This window comes from Schistocerca cancellata, chromosome 2 (genome assembly GCF_023864275.1).
Source record: "Schistocerca cancellata isolate TAMUIC-IGC-003103 chromosome 2, iqSchCanc2.1, whole genome shotgun sequence".
Taxonomy (NCBI): Eukaryota; Metazoa; Arthropoda; class Insecta; order Orthoptera; family Acrididae; genus Schistocerca; species Schistocerca cancellata.
This window is the reverse complement of record NC_064627.1, coordinates 996,670,159-996,682,019: the sequence shown is the minus strand read 5'-3', so window position 1 is coordinate 996,682,019 and position 11,861 is coordinate 996,670,159. Positions and strand designations below refer to the sequence as shown.

General features: G+C 42.3%; 1 non-coding gene across 1 annotated transcript; it reads left to right on the top strand.

Annotated features, from left to right (window-relative positions):
- The first annotated feature begins 1,663 nt into the window (after positions 1-1,663).
- LOC126163333 (U6 spliceosomal RNA) lies at positions 1,664-1,770 on the top strand. The gene has a single exon (XR_007535224.1). It is a non-coding gene; the product is annotated as a U6 spliceosomal RNA (small nuclear RNA).
- The last annotated feature ends 10,091 nt before the right edge of the window (positions 1,771-11,861 follow it).

Genomic DNA, 11,861 nt, shown 5'->3' with positions numbered 1-11,861 from the left:
AAAGAAGGGTCTTTGTATTCGAGTGAACGGCGGTGCAAACCCGTGTCAGGCCATCTACATTTAGGTTGGCCGTGATTTCCCTAAATCGCTCCAGGCTAATGACGGGATGGTTCCTTCGAAAGGGCACGGCTGAATTCCTTCCCCATCCTTGACAAATCCACGCCTGTGTTCCGTCTCTAATGACCCAATCTTCCTTCCTCCCTTCTTAAAAGAAGTGTCGAATATGCTCTATTGTCACCTTCTCACAAAAATCGTCACATTTCGAAGAATTTTCACGCTATTGGCAAATAGTAGGTGAATGAAATTCTGAATTTCCACATCGTTGGGGCACCGAGCTATTGCATATTATGTTTCATGTTCAGAATACATGTGCTCAACGAAATACAATAATGCCATTTTCTCATATCGGGATATTCGCGCCAAGCTTCAATCCAAATACCGCTTTTGATTATGAAATACACTTTCTAGGTGATTAGAACCACGCTCTTTCTAATGAACCAAGTTCGTAAACTTCTATGGAACACAGCTTTTTTTGTAAATTAGGTCAAAAATACTGCACTTTTAACCTTTAAACAAAATTTCCATCCTTATACTTGATTTGTTCAGTATTAGAAGGTCGTATACAAATGCAACTCTTCATTTGAGAGGCTTGTATTTCACGTTACTACTTTTCAAGTTCCATGTTAGTCGTACTAATAGCCCCTGAGATATAACGAGTTAAATTTGAAATATCTTTTGGAGTCGAGTTTTTCAGCAATTTTGTCTAAAATTTTCTGTTTGAATAGGCACGTAAAATTCTGTTCTTTATTATTCCTAAGAGGACACATACAGTTGCACAAAACGGCCAAATTTTATTTCTTTCAATAAAACATTAAATAAGATATAACAGCTGAAATTCGCCAGATCTCCAAGGTAGGTCTAAGCAGAATCGCGCTTGGAGTCAAAAAAGTGGCTAAAACTCTGTTAGTATTGCTTTGAAGAAGTTTACACTTTACTAATGTTCAGCGGAGACATAGCGAACAATAGAAACGGTAAACCATTCAGTATCACTACTCAGTGTATCATCCTTTAGCGGAGAAAAATTCAAAACACCACCTGCAAAAACAGAAGGACTGTCAAAGACACCATGCCAAGCAACGCCATTCACCTTCACTTTATTTTTCTCTTTCTTCGGAAGACCGACGGTCTTGTAGGGAGGCCTAGGTCAGTCGACATGGAATGACCCAAGGCAAATGTTTTTAAGCAGCGGTCACTATACTGTTTGGCTTTGATAACAGATTTCATATAAGAATTACTTTGTTTGCTTCGTCAATTCTAGTCGACTAGTGCACTTTAGGCTGTAAGTTAGATCAGCAGTAGTGAATTTGTGTGTTTTGCAATCAGTTTGGGTATATTTAGATGAATTTCGTTTGTGGTACAGAGATCAAACTGCAGTCGTCTACTAATCTATAATTTATTTCAGTGGTGCCAATATGGGAGCTGCATGTAGAGTATTTTAATAAGTAATACAGTCAGTGTGGAAGTGAGAAGTTTGTATTATTGTGTTTAAGAAGTGTGTTTTATCATTGAAGTCAAACAATTATAATCTTGTGAAAACTCTGAATTTAGAGGTGCTTATTTATTCTTACCTAAATCAATAACGGGGCGGGAGATGGGTACCCGTGTACTCGCTTCGGCGGTACATATACTAAAATTGGAACGATACAGAGAAGATTAGCATGGCCCCTGCGCAAGGATGACACGCAAAATCGTGAAGCGTTCAGTCTGGCATTAGCTGCCGCAGCGGTCGCACGCTCCTCAAGTTTGCTCCGTGAACGTTCAGTGTTCACGCCAGTGTTTTCGTGTTTTGTGCTCGTTTATTGACGTTTTGCACGTGAATTAAGCGTTATCAATTGAGCATTTGTCTTCTTTCGTGTCATCTTTCTACGAAGTGCCGTTGGGATTTCGGCGTTGTCCGAGATTTCTTCGCTGCAGAACACCATGGCAAACTCCGTGAGAAAAAACACCGTGATTTTCACCTTCGACAAGTACACCCGTCGAGTACAGCCCTCTGCACTTGAAATACACGACTGGATTACCGAGGTAATTGGCCTTCATTCTGAATCTGTTCATACCATGCAGCTGGACTCTGATGAATACTGCATTTCTGTAAAGTTTAACGATTCCGCGAGTGTAGACCGCTTTCTGGCAAAATTTGGTTATGAAACGGAATTTATACACCGTGATGGTACTAAAAGTACTGTCAAACTCCGGAATTCCGAGTCTGTAATTAGGAATGTTGGGGTTTTGAATATTCCCATAGAAGTAGACAATTCGAAAATTAAAGATGTCCTTTCAAAGTATGGAGTTGTCAGGCAAATAGTCAACGAAAGGTGGGCTTCGCATTTCAAGCTGCAGTGCTTTAACGGCATTTGCTCCGTGGAGATGGAAGTGAAGGGAAACATTCCCTCCCACATCTTTGTTGACGGGCACAAGGCGCATGTTATGTACTCAGGGCAAACCCCTACATGTCATGTATGTAACGAGTCTGGTCACCTCCGTCAGGACTGCCCTCGCCGTGTATTTGTGCTAACAAATAACTTTACGCAACGCCGGAAATTGACACTCAACGATTTGTTGCCAGCCAGTAATACAACAGAGCCGGCGGCTGTCGTGGATCCTGTTACTACCTCTGAAAACGTTGCACTTAATGTTAATGACTTTCCGTCTTTAAAACCTGCATTAACTGCTGAAATTCCGTCCCGTGACAGCGAGATTCCCACAAAAACGCGTCCTCTAGAGAACACTGAAAGAAATGTTGATGAGGACTCTTCCTGTGAAACACCCGTTGCCAGGAGGCCGAAGCCCAGTCCTGAAGATCTGTTGGAAGTGGAAAAAGGAGATGGAATGAAGGTCGATGTGGCTCCCACTTCCGCACAAGGACTTACACCGCCACGAACAGATAGTGACGCAGCGGGTAGTGATTTTTCACGGAAATGTGACCCTGAGCCTGAGGTCACGGCAGAAATAACCGCATCAAGTGCACAACCCATACAGTGCGAACCGTACGAGGAAGTACCAGGTAAAGAACCTGCTGACTCCGAAGCGCAACGCCGCGCCGAAGGAGGAAATACACAAGCATCACCGCCTCGCCAGCAAAACAACACAACAGACACCATGCCGGAACCAAACATTGACGACTCGCAAGCCACGGCCGTTGCCCCATTCAGCCACCGCCGGCGGCTGCGACCGACACCGGGTCTTGCTGTCACGCGACATCAAGCGAAAGCCACACCAGAGAAGAAGGACATCAAGAAAAAGAACATTAAATATGAAGTCATCAGGGCCAACACTGACGAGGAGAAAGAGAATGGCCACAGTGACTTATAGCAATGCATTGTCAGGATTTCAGGATACTTTTCTTCTCAAGCTATTTGTTTAAAACCAGAGCAAATTTTTCTAGGCAGTTAGTACATGTAATGGGCACACAGCTTGTAAAGATCGTGCATTGTAGGGAAGCACGTTTGCTGCTATAATCGTACCGAACCTCATCCCAAATAGCTTCTTCCAGTATGTCTGTGCTGCAAGCTTATAGCATTACTACTATTAACATTAATAAAATACAGTCACCCTTGAAATTGGCAGCACTAAAAGAATTCTTGTACCAGTCCGGAACAGATATCGCGTTGCTACAAGAAGTTGCGATAACGGAATTTCGGATCCCAGGCTTTTTTGAAATTGTTAATGTTTCTACGGAAGCCAATATCGGTACAGCCATTCTTATAAGGGAAGGCATTCCGGTGACTGAAATCGAACGACTAGAATCAGGAAGAGCCATAGGCATAAAAATTTTCGATGTGACAGTGATTAACCTTTACGCCCCATCAGGAACTTCCCACAAATTGGATCGTGCGAAGTTTTTTCAAGATGAACTGATTTATTTATTGAGGAAAAATCCGTGTTCTCTTATAATAGGTGGAGATTTTAACTGTGTTTTAAACCAGAAAGATCAACAACCCAACTTCAACTACTCGCCACAGTTAAAAAAGTTAGTAAGTGATCTACACCTTAAGGATGTGTGGGAACTTCAGCACCCGACGTCAGTCGGGTTCACGTATATAACCAGCCACTCCCGCAGCAGACTAGATAGAATTTACGTGTCACCAAATTTGCAAAATTATTTATTAAACGTTGAGACTATTCCAGTGTATTTTAGCGATCACAGTACACTTTTAACTTGCTTTAATCTAAGTGTACAGCCAACCCGTCGATTCAGAGGCCAATGGAACTTAAATATCTCTGTTTTAACTGACGAAGAACTGGAACAGGACATAAGGTTTGCGTGGACTATGTGCCTCCGCACAGTAGACAAGCACCCAACAGTCATTGACTGGTGGACAAGGAGGGCTAAACCAAGGCTGCGGAAAGTTGTCATGCAGTATAGTGCAGCGAGGCACAGGGAGTTGAGGAATACAATGGAGTTTTATTATAAAGTTTTAAGAGACTTATATCAACAGGCCCATGATGACGTAATTCGTCTAAATGATATCAAAAAAATAAAAGCCAAGTTATTAAGCATTAAACGGCAACAGATGGAGGGACTCAAAATTAAATCGAAAGCCACATCAGTCGTAGCAGATGAAACAGCTTCTCTGTATCACTTGGTGCGGCATGCTAAAAACAGACGTCAAACGTTTATTGATGAAGTCCAGACGCATACTGGTACGAGGCTCACATGCCAGAAACAAATACTGGACGAAGTCCACAGGTACTATGAAACCTTATATGCCCCTACCACAGTGGAAGATGCAGCTCTCGAGGACTTTCTCACTATTTTAGGTCCACAATTGTCGGGAACAGACAACGCTGACATCCTGTCACCTATTACTAAAGATGAAGTGTATGAGGCAGTGCGTAACTCACCTCTCAACAAATCTCCGGGACTTGATGGCCTCCCTATGGAGTTTTATGCCCGCTACTGGTCTATAATTGGGGACAAGATCACTTCCATGGCAAATGAGGTCCTGAACGGACAACCGGTCCCTGCAGAGTTTGAGGAAAGTAAAATAGTACTGATTCCTAAGAGTAAAGGCAAAACCAACTTAAACAATTTTCGGCCTCTTTCGCTACTAAATTCTGATTACAAAATAATTTCGCGTATTATCAACAAAAGACTCTCTGCCTTTTCCAACAAAATATTGAGTCATCACCAATCTTGCTCTCCGACCAGAACGATATTCGAAAGTCTATCTGCATACAGAGACGTCATTGCAATTACCTCAGTGACAAGTATAAAATGTGCTTTAATCTTTATAGATTTCAACAAAGCTTTTGACCGCGTTAGTCATAGATATCTCTTTGCGACGCTGTCAAGAATGGCTTTCCACCCCCAGATTGTGAACATGCTAAAGAATATTGCAACAGGTGTAAATGCGAAAATAGCAATCAATGGCCAAACATCTAAACCCATACAGATAAGGCGAGGGGTTCCACAGGGCAGCCCCTTATCAATGTTTTTATTTTCAGTATCTTTAGAGCCCTTCCCCCGCACTGTCCACGCAAGATTAACAGGCATAACATTGAGTGGTGAGAAAACTGTCATACGAGCTTATGCTGATGACGTGGGCGTTGTAATAAGGAATAAGGAGGAGACAGTTACACTGGAAAGAGAAATCCAAAGATATTGTCTAGCGTCGGGAGCGAAAGCAAATGAAAACAAAAGTCAAATATTGAATCTACGGGGCCTAGATCACCTTCGACTGGCATGGGCAAAACAAGACAACAAACATAAAACTTTGGGAATCACCTTAATGGCATGTCCGATGCGGATGGCTGCTTTTAACTGGACGGAAACTAGGAGGAAAGTTCATGGTGCTGTAATGGAGAACATCCATCGAACTATGGACCTGGTGCAAAAAGTCAGATTCATCAACTCCTGCGTTTTTTCTAAAGCGTATTTCACTGCGCAGGTATTTCCAATCCCTAAACTAGTAGCGAAAGGGATCATGTCCACTGTTACCAATTATTTATGGCGAGGAGACATATTCAGGGTTGGTGTGACTACGGTTATACTGGATGTCAGAAACGGGGGCCTCGGTTTGGTGGATATTCGCAATAAAGCGTCTGCTCTGTTCCTCAAACGGACTTTCCATATACACAGAGAACTTCCCCAATGTATAACCGCAAAGCTCTTTGAGGCTGTGACACCCCATAGCCTGCAAGCACCGATTGATGTGCGAAGGATTAATGCCCGTCTGCAGTATGTGAGGAACTTTTTCCTCGAAGCAAGTTATCTTAGTGACGCAATCAGAAGCAACACACGTATCACATCGCGCGACATCATACTTGAAAGGAAGTTAAATGAGGGTAGAAACAAAATTGAAACGAAATTCCCAAATTGTGACTGGAAAGCTGTATGGCGGAACATCAACTATGCCGGGCTATCTACAGACGCTATTTCCGCATGGTACAAAACAGTTAATAATGCCATCAGCACCAACGAGAGACTATATGGGATCGGTTTAAACCAGACACACCTTTGTGGAAAATGCAATCTAGTGGATACACTCAGCCACAGATTCACCTGTGGTGGCAATGTGCATAACTGGAATTGGATCAGGCAACAAATCGCCTTTCTTACCAGATCCTCTACGCAATATATAACGCCGTCGCTCCTCCTGAGACCGGACATGACATACTTTCCGAAATTAAAAACCAACGCCATTAGCTGGTTGCTGGGAAAATATGTTAGTTATGTCATCCACACACTTGGGTCGGACAACGAGATAGAATTCCGCGTTTACATGAAGTGTGAATATGCAAAAATCAGCACGTATCGAAACCACAAGAAGCACTATGGCAACATGCTGAAGATCATTTTTGAAAGAATGGGTGTTGGTTAAATATGTGAAACCACTACAACACCTTGAACGAGAACGAACAGAAGAAAAATAAAAGTCACTTCGTTCCTTATTATTATTTACTTTAACCTTGGTTCCGGAACTTTTTTTTTATGTGTTTAATTGGATTGTATTTAAACTGGTTCATAGTCAAGAAAACTGGTATTAAATATGCTATTATTGTTTATTCAATGGACAGTTTACAAATTAAACAGTGAATTCAACTTTGTAGACAAACCCACTGATTGGGTGACAATAGTTTGCACCTTAGAAGAATCTCAGTTATCTTGAGCAAAGTTTATACTGTAACCCACTTTTAAAGTTTGTTTTACCATTATTACTGTATTAGACATATTTAGCATATAAATAGTTTAAAACTGGTTCTTTTTTTTAATGTTGCAAATGGTTTAATCATTAATTGTACTGTTGAATACTTGAAATGTATGTTTTAGTAAAATAATAATTATAAAAAAAGTGGTCAGCGAAAAAAAAAAAAAAGAAAAAGTGGTCTAGGGGTAGCGTCTTTGATTCATAATCAAAACGTCTTAGGTCCCGGGTTCGATCCCCGCCACTGCCTAAATTTTTTGATAAATGATCAGCATTGGCGGCCGAAGACTTCCGGCATAAGAAGTCAGCCTCATTCAGCCAACAGCTTTGTAAAAGTGGGCGGAGGAGCGGATAGAGGTTCAGGGCACTCTCTTGTCATAGGGGTGGGAAATTACCCCTAAAGGCGGAAGAATCAGCAATGATCAACGACATGAGGATGCAGAAGGCAATGGAAACCACTGCATTAAAGACACGTAACGTGTATCCACAGGACATGTGGCCTGTAATTGAAGACGTGTCATGATGATCTCTCCATTGGCAAAAGATTCCGGTATAGTCCCCCATCCGGATCTCCGGGAGGGGACTGCCAAGGGGGAGGTTACCGTGAGAAAAAGATTGAATAATCTACGAAAGGATAACGTTCTACGAGTCGGGGCGTGGAATGTCAGAAGCTTGAACGTGGTAGGGAATCTGAAAAGGGAAATGCAAAGGCTCAATCTAGATATCGTAGGGGTCAGTGAAGTGAAATGGAAGGAAGACAAGGATTTATGGTCAGATGAGTATCAACAGCAGCAGAAAATGGTATAACATGTGTAGGATTCGTTATGAATAGGAAGGTAGGGCAGAGGGTGTGTTACTGTGAACAGTTCAGTAACCGGGTTGTTCTATTCAGAATCGACAGCAGACCAACTCCGACAACGATAGTTCAGGTATACATGCCGACGTCGCAAGCTCAAGATGAACAGATAGAGAAAGTGTATGAGGATATTGAAAGGGTAATGCAGTGTGTAAAGGGGGACGAAAATCTAATAGTCATGGGCGACTGGAATGCAGTTTTAGGGGAAGGAGTAGAAGAAAAGGTTACAGGAGAATATGGGCTTGGGACAAGGAATGAAAGAGGAGAAAGACTAATTGAGTTCTGTAACAAGTTTCAGTTGGTAATAGCGAATACCCTGTTCAAGAATCACAAGAGGAGGAGGTATACTTGGAAAAGGCCGGGAGAGACGGGAACATTTCAATTAGATTACATCATGGTCAGACAGAGATTCCGAAATCAGATACTGGATTGTGAGGCGTACCCAGGAGAAGATATAGACTCAGATCACAATATAGTAGTGATGAAGAGCAGGCTGAAGTTCAAGACATTAGTCAGGAAGAATCAATACGCAAAGAAGTGGGATACGGAAGTACAAAGGAATGACGAGATACTACGTTTGAAGTTCTCTAACGATATAGATACAGCAATAAGGAATAGAGCAGTAGGCAGTACAGTTGAAGAGGAATGGACATCTCTAAAAAGGGCCATCACAGAAGTTGGGAAGAAAAACATAGGTACAAAGAAGGTAGCTGCGAGGAAACCATGGGTAACAGAAGAAATACTTCAGTTGATTGATGAAAGGAGGAAGTACAAACATGTTACGGGAAAATCAGGAATACAGAAATACAAGCCGCTGAGGAATGATATAAATAGGAAGTGCAGGGAAGCTAAGACAAGTGGCAACAAAATGACTATTCTCGTTCGTGTGTAGAATATATGAGTCTGACGATATACCATCTGACTTTCGGAAAAGCATCATCCACAGAATTCCGAAGACGGCAAGAGCTGACAAGTGCGAGAATTATCGCACAATCAGCTTAACAGCTCATGCATCGAAGCTGCTTACAAGAATAATATACAGAAGAATGGAAAAGAAAATTGAGATTGCGCTAGGTGACGATCAGTTTGGCTTCAGGAAAAGTAAAGGGACGAGAGAGGCAATTCTGACGTTACGGCTAATAATGGAAGCAAGGCTAAAGAAAAATCAAGACAGTTTCATAGGATTTGTCGACCTGGAAAAGCGTTCGACAATATAAAATGGTACAAGCAGTTCGAGATTCTGAAAAAAGTAGGGGTAAGCTATAGGGAGAGACGGGTCATATACAATATGTACAACAACCAAGAGCGAATAATAAGAGTGGACGATCAAGAACGAAGTGCTCGTATTAAGATGGGCGTAAGACAAGGCTGTAGGCTTTCGCCCCTACTCTTCAATCTGTACATCGAGGAAGCAATGATGGAAATAAAATAAAGTTCAGGAGTGGAATTAAAATATAAGGTATATGATATTAATGATACGATTCGCTGATGACATTGCTATCCTGAGTGAAAGTGAAGAAGAATTAAATGATCTGCTGAACGGAATGAACAGTCTAATGAGTACACAGTACGGTTTGAGAGAAAATCGGAGAAAGACGAAGGTAATGAGAAGTAGTAGAAATGAGAACAGCGAGAAACTTAACATCAGGATTGATGGTCACAAAGTCAATGAAGTTAAGGAATTATGCTACCTAGGCAGTAAAATAACCAATGACGGACGGGGCAAGGAGGACATCAAAAGCAGACTCGCTATGGCAAAAAAGGCATTTCTGGCCAAGAGAAGTCTACTAATATCAAATACCGGCCTTAATTTGCGGAAGAAATTTCTGAGGATGTACGTCTGGAGTACAGCATTGTATGGTAGTGAAACATGGACTGTGGGAAAACCGGAACAGAAGAGAATCGAAGCATTTGAGATGTGGTGCTATAGACGAATGTTGAAAATTAGTTGGGCTGATAAGGTAAGGAATGAGGAGGTACTACGCAGAATCGGAGAGGAAAGGAATACGTGGAAAACACTGATAAGGAGAAGGGACAGGGTGATAGAACATCTGCTAAGACATGAGTGAATGACTTCCACGGTACTAGAGGGAGCTGTAGAGGGCAAAAACTGTAGAGGAAGACAGAGATTGGAATACGTCAAGCAAATAATTGAGGACGTAGGTTTCAAGTGCTACTCTGAGATGAAAAGGTTAGCACAGGAAAGGAATTTGTGGCGGGCCGCATCAAACCAGTAAGTAGACTGATGACCAAAAGAAATTGCAATAATGTAAAGACAGTTAGCGTTCGTAGTGTAGCGTCTGCTCCGCTCACAGACACCACCTACTATCATGGCATGGGTCTAGAGATGGTTTAAAACACACCGAAACCAGTAACCTTATAGAAGAAAGAAATTTATTGCGGTTGTGACTATTTACATCCATTTTTAAATAATAAATAAACCGCTGTACTACAAACATGTTCTCAAAAGTTATGGATTAAGAAATCTTTAACATTATTCCCTGGCAACGCCAGGGCAGAGGAAGAGCTAAGTGGGACAATGACTAGGTAGAACGCCAGTGAGAGAGAAATACTGACAGAGCAGCAGAAAACAAATGAGCTACTGCGACACCCTTGACAGCCAGGCCACTCAACTCAGCAACATAGCAAAATGACATCATGGCGAGAGGTTATCGTCATAAAGGTGCATGTGCAAAGTGTTGCAAGAAAGCTCACATCAAAGCAAGAGTAGCTACTCACTAACTGATAAAGCAGAAAAGAGTTACTGGAACGCACAGTTACGACATGTTGATGCGACCGAGAGTGCTGACAGGCTCAGAAAATGGGGCACAATCGGCTGTCCCTTCAGAAGGATAATACCATCGTTGTAACCTGACAAATTCATATACTCTGAATCCCAAAGCTTTGTCTGAAAACGGAGGTCCATGTTGCAACTAAACTACGCAGAGGTGGAAGTTGCAGTTCGCTGTCCTGAATCTACTAAGATGACTATGATCTTTGATGCCAGCATGCAGTGGTTCCAGTGGACGTTGCTGCCAAGAGCTGCTGCTGTCTCATCCTCGCCTTTGCTGAAAAGAAGACTTCGTCGTCTTCCAGAACCAGGATTCTCCAGACCTTCGGCGAGCTGATCAACCACGTTAATTCTGAGGGAGTGTGATGACTGGTGTCCTCCTAACATGTTGTTATGACGCGATCCTGCCTCTGGAAGGGAAGCCATGACATTACTCTCCATGACTGTGGCGATATTGTGCAGAGCTGTCTGGCTGCCTTTCCAGGGAACAGTTTATGGCGTCAAAGAGAGTGCTCTGGCAGTCTGCTGCACGTGATGCTGGCTGCCAAGGTAGTGCACTCATCAAAGAACATGCCGCAGCTAGCTGGCTGTGACGTCATAAAACGCTGTATTCGTGCCCCTGTCGCAAGGGCAATGGAGATACGGTGGTGTCAGCACTTAATAGTGTGGCCAGCACCCCTCGACTTGCTGCATTGCTGGCTGCTGCAAAGGAGGACAGCTATGTTCCTCTGCTCAATAAATGAAGCGTGCCAAGACATAACACTGAAAGTGCCTTGAAGTAATTTTTCAGGAGGAAGAAAAAAATTCCCGAGCAAAAAACTGGCAGACAAGCAAACATGTTGATGTATTCTCATGTATTATCTAAACATCATTGTTACATTAATACCCTGAAACGGTTTATAACATAACACCATGACTGAAAGCAATAGCGATCTCCACTTTTACCAAAATTTTGAAAGTACCTTTTATTATGCAATTCAGAAATCTGCCAGTAAATAAAGTTGCACAT